Genomic DNA, 8,911 nt, shown 5'->3' on the forward strand with positions numbered 1-8,911 from the left:
GGGAAACGTAACATGCGGGTCTTGTGTGACGTCTGCTAGGGTTGTTTACATCCGGCTCAGTATATAGCCCTCGTGATATAATACCTTCGCATCTGAACTCCAAACAATGATTTATTCAGCGACAAGTCACTAAATGAGATATAGCTCTATTATTTCTTAAATAAAACCTGGATTCGGCGCATAGAAATGAAATTCTAACACGATCCGATTCATTTTCCTATTAAACAAAGAAGGCTGAAAACAGTGAATTATTATACATTCTAACACGATCCGATTCATTTTCCTGTTAATTCTGACATAACTCTGTTTGATTTCCAGTTAAACAAAGAAGGAAATCAAGCTCTGTATATTCTGCGATAAACAACGGTTGACGCGCGGACCGGTAAGAGGGCATTATGACGTCAGTTACGACGTCAAATTGCCGTATGACGTCCAATACAATACTCCTCGGGTAAATGAAGTCCAGCATAATATTTGTTAATATATGTCAATGAGCATGTCAGAATGAAAACAATCAAGGCCTTCTTATGATTTATTGTCTAATTTACCACGGTTCATTGTTCAGATGCTTCAGAATTTAACCACTCAGGCTAACGCCCTCGTGGTTCAATTCAAACGCATCTGAACTCTGAACCGTTATAAATCAGATGATAAACCACTCGAAGGCCTTGATTATTTGTTAAACAAAGAAAGCTGAAAACAGTGAATTATTATACAACAATTCACTGTTTTGACATCACAGTTATACGTCATAGTGTCAAACGGCATAGCGACGCGCTGGGAAAGAAACCAACTGAAAATGGGCAAAAATTTAATGAATGCCGTTAAGCATGTACTTTAAAGTCCTTGGTAACGTGTTAGCATTGAAATAATATATCTCATTTAGTTATTTGCTCTTGAATAAAATCATTGTCGTTCAGATGCGTATTATTATATCACTCGGGCTGCGCCCTCGTGATATAATTCCTTCGCATCTTAACTTCAAACAAAGATTTATTCAGCGACAAATCTCTAAATGAGATATATTATTTCTTAAACAATTCATTGTTCTGACGTCACAATTATTACGTCACAGCGTCAAACAGCATAGCGACGCGCTGGAAAAGAAACCGATTGAAAACGGGCAAATATTCAATTTATGCCGTCAAGGCTGTACTTTATAATCCTTGGTAACGTGTTAGAATCAAAATAATATATCTTATTTAGTGATTTGCTCTTGAATAAAATCATTGTTTGTCGTTCAGATGCGTATTATTATATCACTTGGGCTCCTCGCGATATAATTCCTTCGCATCTAAACTCCAAACATGTTAGATAATTCAAATATAATGTCTTAAAATTAGCTTGAAAAATGTGGTTCACTTCAGTCATGGACAAATATCATAAAGATAAGCACATGAACATTATACATTTATTTTTACCACATTATAGGTCATGCGTTTATTTACAACTAAGAGCTACATCATTACAAACTCTCTAAACCGCTAAAGTGGCACAGGTTGTTGTTGTTGTAGTAACAAGTGGGGAAAACTCGATAATTAACAGCTTTGGTCATTATCTGATGCATTTACAGGCAGGCGGTTTGCTAAATGATGTACTTGAATGAAGTTTTAATAATATTAAAGTGAAAATCAGAACAAGTCGAAAATTTATATAATACTTTATTATTTGTCAAATAAAAGTAATATTTCAGAATATGAATATATTATCTATAATAATTAGAAATCATTACATTTTCTACATCGAACACATAAATTTACTTTCTTTTTAATACATGAAACATCATGCTTACATATATCTATGTACAGAAAAGAAATATTTACGCACAAGAAACTGTCTGTAAATAAAATAAGTATTTAGAAATATGAATATGTTATCTAAAATATTTAGTAAGTGTACTTCCTCTATACGCCCTTTCTTTCGCATATTATGACAAAGAGCTATAAATGTATTTTATACTTCTTTGATTATGAACATTAGAGTATGAGCTTTTGTTTCTAAAATATTTTCAAAATTCTAAATCACTAACGCGTTTCGATTTTCATCGTAATAGGTAGTAAAAAAAGCAAATTCTCATGTATTTCCATAACATAAAGTTTGTCAGTAATTAAGTATTGAAGCCTTCATAAGAAATATAGCATTTTTTTTCCAAGATGTCTTAAAAGTATATTTTTGTTGTAGAACGATCTGGAGGCCAGTCACTTTAAAGAAAAAGAAGTATAGAAATAAGACTTCTACTTTTAGAAGGAAATATTTAACCCTTACCATACTGGACACGATTGGTTCTTCCTTTGCGATCAGTGTAGATAATGATCAGCCTGCACATCCGTGCAGGCTGATCATGATCTGCACTCTGCCATTCAGCCAGTAGCTTTTTTGGTATGCACCCCATTTCATAATTAATAGTACTCTCCAAAGTGAAAGATAGATAAGTTCATTATTGTAATTTAGCATGGTAAGGATTAATTTTCTTATATTGTGCTTAAATAGAAATATCATATTTGCGTGACTTGAATAAGTACTGCTGACAAATACTAATACCGTGGTATACTTTTAACTATTAGATACATTGTTACAGGAAAAATCAACATTAAATAACAATAACTTCAGCAATATCTCAAATAAGGAAAGCAGACTTAACTAAGTAATAACTTAAGTTTTTTTAACTTAAGTTTTTTCATGAAATTTGGGCCAGGATTTTTACTCAGTAAATATTTATGGAACAACTCTATTAACAATGTGAATTCTAAATTTGTACTGATTCTTCCTACTGTCATACGATTCATGAAATAAGGGTAAAAATCATAAAAACAAAATTCCTGAAAGAAAGGGAAAAAGAGTATAATATTATAAAGACAGAAGAAAGTGAAAAAAAACATAAAGCCATAAAAATACCTATCACTTGTAGTAAGTGGTGTAAATTCTATATTGTAGTAAAAATATTGATCCGAACGTGCAGCACTACCTGAATACAGTCAACCTCAACACTATGACAACACGAGGCTATTGTGCGATATTAATGAGGTTCTGCCGACCGTGACAGCACTACAACACAATGCGATAACACGACAATATGATGCGACAGCTCGAAAAACAAGAGCTGTCACAGGAGACAGCGTGCTCGACTATTTCGATGCTGGATAGTGAAACTAGGCACATCTGAGGAAACTAGAGCTGTCACTGGAGTGTTTAATGACTCCAGTTGTGGATGAAGATATTGCAATAGCCTGAGTCTATGTCAAAAATATCAACTTAATGTAATAAGAGAGGTAAAGATAAAATGTATCAAAACACTATAGAAGTATACCCTAAGCAAAAAGGGGCATAATTCATTAAACTATTTTAAGTTTGAATCAACTCCATTCAGTAATAACAGTCTGATAGAGTGAAAGTGCATCAAAACTTTAACCTGAAAATCAAAGTGAAAAGGGGGGATACTTCATGAAATATTAGTAACAGAGTTATGGCCCTTACCGGTATGTCAGATGATGTGGATGATGATGAGGAATAAGTATTTCAAGTTTTTAAGTAATTACAGAGATAAGTTGAAAAAAGAGAAAGTGTTAAAAAACTTTAACCAAGGTGGGGACGTGGAAAAACGCCAACGCCGACGCCGGGGTGAGTAGGATAGCTCTCCTTATATTTCGTACAGTCGAGCTTAAAATGATGTCATAACACAGTGCAGTGTCCCTGTCGGAACATTTGTACTAACAACTAAATGCTGCCTAAATATCAACAAGAACACTTTGGGACAGCTCTTCATTAATTGTACACAAAATAAATTTATTAATAATATCTTTAAATTTCTGCACTGAATATGACATCGTTTTCGAATTAATGTTCTCTGTTGGCAGCATTGGAAGCGATTTTCAGACACACCAAATAGCCTGCGACTTGGATATATTTTTATTTTTGTACAAAAACCACTTCAATCTGCCCATGTATCAAGGCAATTCACATGCTGTTAATATACATTTTTGAAATGCTTTTTTTGTAGCAAAAACAACAAAAAAAAAACAACAACAACAACAAAAAACGCAATCTAATCCTTAGACTAGTATGTTTTTGCTGCATCAGTTAACAACCCAAACGCACTGCTTCAAAATCATTGTACTTACTCGCTTCTCCCCCAATTCATTTCATTTTTTAACAGCGTCATTTCATGTGTTTTTTATGAAATAATATAGCAACAGCACACGTTTGTTTTGTGTATAAACGTTTGCAGAAGCCCTTTGGATACGTTGTGACCTTGACCATCGGTCTCCGTCACGTACTTCCAAGCTGCTTAATGCAGTCGTTGATACACACAACGTGTATTATCCCTAAATTATAGTTAGGAGTGGGGTGGGGGGTATTTCAGTGTCTTGGTTCATGTAATTTTGTTTTCGTTTATTACAAAATTTCATTAACGGACCACCTTTTTTTACTCATGGTTCTGACTATAAGTAGAGTTAACCAAACATATTTTTTACTGTATTTTTCTCATTTTATTTGCAACTTTTTAGCTTACTCGATGTGCCCACAGAGAACTTCTTAGGATCATTGAGGTAATTCAAGGGAAGTCACTCAGTAACAGTAAAAAGCCAGTTAAGGCAACATGAGTTGTCTCCCTTCCTAAAATTAACGAAATGAACAATTTTAACATCGAGCATTATCAATGAAAAGAGCATATACTGTGGAATCACTAATTTTTGCAGTTGTGTCAATGCACAAATTTACTCCCAACAAAACAGTAAAATTCCAACTTATCTTATAATTTAAAGATGAGAATTCACAAACTTATATTCCAACGGCAAAGTAGCTGTACTTATGCAAAACCACAAAATTTTGTCCTCATGAAATTAAAACGATTTCACATTATCACTGAAAATTACATTGGATATACAAATCTAAAGCAGAACAAACCAAAAAAGCACTAACGAAATTTGGTAAATTATAAAGTTCTCACTATTACTTGATGTCGTAAAGCCATTATTACCAGTCACATTGATAAAATACATTACAACATTGTTACAGTAAATCATACATCACTTGTCCATTTTGCTGCTTGGTCATTTAGTTAGCTAACCGACTTGCCTCCATTCAAAAGTAGAACTGGTACGTTCATTTAGAAACTGTGTCTGTAATCAGACTGATATTCCAGTAACTTGGCACCTTTTTACTGCAACTGTGTCATAGCAAACCTAGAATTCTATGATTTGACACATCAGTACTGTTACCCATAAAACCAACTTAAAAGTCTTAAAAAGTTGAAATTAGCAAAAAATTTTTTCCCTTCTCCAAAACACATCTACCAGCACCGCTGTCTGGTTTTGATCAATCCTATCGTTCAATGCAGCAACGTAAATAATAATACAGGGCTAACACTGAAATGGGAATTTTGAGCCAAATGCTCAAGATGCTAATTTTGGCTCAATAAAATTCAGATATGGCTCAAACTCTAAATAACCCTACGTCAAGAATTAAAACCGGTCAGTTTTTAGCTTGACTTTTCAAAGAAAAAGTAGAGCTACTGTACTCGCCCCGGCATTGGCATCACCGTTGGTTAAAGATTTTGATAAAGTCAAATATCTCTGTTACTATCAAAGCTATTGACTTGAAACTTAAAAGTTATTTACTATCAAAGTCTACAGCAGGAGAAACAATCCCCATAAGTCTGATTTGAATTTTGACAGAATTATGCCCCTTTTTGACTTAGAATTTTTTGTTAAAATTTTAGATAAAGTCAAATATCTGTTACTATTAAAGCTTTTGACTTGAAACTCAAAATAGTTATTTACTATCAAAATCTACACCAGGAGAAACAATCCCCATAACTCTGATTGAATTTTGACAGAATAATGTCCCTTTTTAACTTAGAATTTTTTGTTTAAATTTTTTGATAAGTCAATATCTCTGTTACTATTAAAGCTTTGACTTGAAAACTCAAAATAGTTATTTACTATTAAAGTCTACACCAGGACACACAATTCTCGTAAGTCTGATTTGAATTTTGACAGAGTTATGTCCCTTTTTAACTTGGATTTTTTTTACTGGCAAAGCTCCAATTCAGAGTCAAGCACTGAGAAAAGTCGAACGCGCTGTCTTACAGACAGCTCTTGGACAAAAAAGCCGTGAGACTCCCGGATGATCCGGGAAACTTGACGTCATCAAAAGACAAGATTAAAGAATGTTGAAAGGTAAGTGTGTTTGATCTTTATTGTTTAAAAAAGTTTAATTAAATAAAATCATTTCAAATGAGTAATGATATGCCAAGTTATTTGAAACTCCCTTGAATGATGGCAGTTATGGACCGGACACGAAACAGACCTGTTAACCTTTAGCCTCTAAATGTGACCTTGACCTTGGAGCTAGGGGTCTGGATCTTGTCCCGGACACGATGTCTCATTATGGTGAACATTTATTAATGCCAAGTTATTTCAAAATCCCTTTATGTATGTCAGAGTTGCAGCCCGGACAAGAATTAACACGGACGGACGGACAGTGCAAGTCAATATGCCCACCTTCAGGGGCATAAAAATAAAACAGCAAAAATTTACAGAAACTATCGGGAACTGTGAGTTATGCACACTTCCTACATCTAAACATTCTTGAATCTTTGATATTACTGCCATGGTCATGTTTTTCTTTCATTTTGAAAATAAGAATGAATAAGATTGTGCTAAAAAAGTATTCTTGCTGTTGTCACCAGTCTGGAATGTAAACAAAGATGTTTTTCAACCATTTGAGAGAATTATCAACAGAAAATCACTTTTTATCATGAACATGTTTTATTTCATATTAGCCATATTTCAGAGTCATACTGTTTGAAAATAACAATTTATTTATTAAAATACACCCCATTCAATAAGCCTCATAATAAACACTTATTTACATGAATAACAAAAATATATTCAAATGTTTCTCTATAACATCAGCTGTCAGTGGACAGCGCGCTCGACTATTCTCAGTGCTTGATAGTATAATATAAGCAATGAGTAAAACTTTAACATTACAATAAGCATATTTTAAGTAAAAAAGGGGCCATAATTCACTCAAAATGCTTGATATAGTTGCCTCCTCCTTTTTACAGACTGGGGTCATGATGGTAAGCAAGTATGCAAAATATGAAAGTAATATCTCAATGGACTCTGAAAATATTTGGGGTGATATGCAAACTTTAACATTTATTCTAAGTCGAAAAGGGGCCATAATTCAGTCAAAATGCTTGATAGAGCTGCCTCCTCCTTTTTACAGACTGGGGTCAAGATGGTTAACAAGTATGCAAAATATGAAAGCAATATCTCAATGGACTTTGGAAATATTTGGGGTGGTACGCAAACTTTAACATTTGTGTGACGCCCACGCTAACGCCGACTCCGGGGTGTGTAGGATAGCTCCCCTATTCTTCGAATAGTCTAGCTAAAAAACAGTATTTAATACCTTAATTAATAATTATAGAACCTGTATAATAATCGTAGCACCCCCAAAGTAACAGTGTAAATGCAATACTTTTTACAGACAGGACTATAAAAAAAAAAAGCTTACATACACATTTGTCCCACTTTATCCTTATATATTACCCTACATGTACAACCTAATGCTAATCTATTACCCTAAAACATTAGCGCTTTTCAACCTTAAAAGAAAACATATACTCATTCTGTATGCATTTAAAACTTAAAATACATTCACAGAATACAGTTTCACAAAACATTTTTACCAATATTCAGTTACTTCTGCTGAACAGAGAAACCCGATAAAATGACATTCAGACAGTTCAAAAAGACCATAACTATATGTAGTATGTTGTTTCCAAAAGTTTCTTCAATAATTTACATATTCATTAAATATATGACCTTAAAAAGTACAGAGGTACAGTCAAACTTTGTTTGCTTTAAATGGGATAATTCAAATACCACCCTATACTCAAACTCATTGTCGGTTCCCGGCAAAATCCCTGTATTGTGTATACTGTTCAAAGACTGGAACTACCGACAACTCAAACAAATTTTGACAATCCCGATGGGTTTGAGTTAATGAAGTTGGACTGTAATTACAAATGGACAAGAAAATATATATCAAGACTCTGTGTAACTGTAAGTAACAACATCTCTCTGTTATCTAATGATGCTTGATTTACAGGTTGTACGGTATTTTTAAAACTGGACATAACTTACAGTTTGATCCATCCAATCTGTTTTTATCATGAATTTTTTTTTTTTTTTTTTGCAAAATCCTAACAGAAACTATTTAACATTCTAATGGTCTGTAAAAAACGGTAGGAGGATCTTTTGGAATTTCTAAAATATATTAAATATGTCAGTTTTATGGCTAAAAAAATGTATTTTTCACACTGCAAATTCAGGCAAAATTATGATTTTGAAAAGACAACTTATTTCTAGACTTTTTACATTTTTTTTTTGCATAGGAGTATTGTTTTTATTCTTAATACTAAGATATCCTGAAAAAATTATAATATTGACAAATAATTTCAAAACTGATTTAGAAAAAAATCAAGTGAAGAAAATGTGCCCATCAAAACAACTAATCGAGATATTTTGAAAAATTAACCACTACCTATTACAACCTTTAGTTCTTTAGAATGAAATATACCGGTCATCGTGGCCCAGCGGTTAAGGCGTCCGCCTCAGGATCGGGAGGTCGAAGGTTCAAGCCCCATGGGGAGCGTTCGTCCGGGGGATGTTTGTCATGGGACTCATTCCAAAATGGCCAGTTCGTGAGCCGCGAGCTAGTTAAATGAATGGTTACCGACTTCTATCCGCCTGGCGCCTGGCATAGTGGTAAAAGTTGGGAGGTAATTGGTATGCATAATAAAGGTGTCTCATAAGCCAAATTGGCTGGCCCTTTCAATAGGGGTGACACTATAATAAACTAGAAAATGCTTTTGTAAAAAAGCGCATGTCTCCCC

The sequence above is a fragment of the Mercenaria mercenaria genome, unplaced genomic scaffold, assembly GCF_021730395.1.
Source record: "Mercenaria mercenaria strain notata unplaced genomic scaffold, MADL_Memer_1 contig_645, whole genome shotgun sequence".
NCBI lineage: Eukaryota > Metazoa > Mollusca > Bivalvia > Venerida > Veneridae > Mercenaria > Mercenaria mercenaria.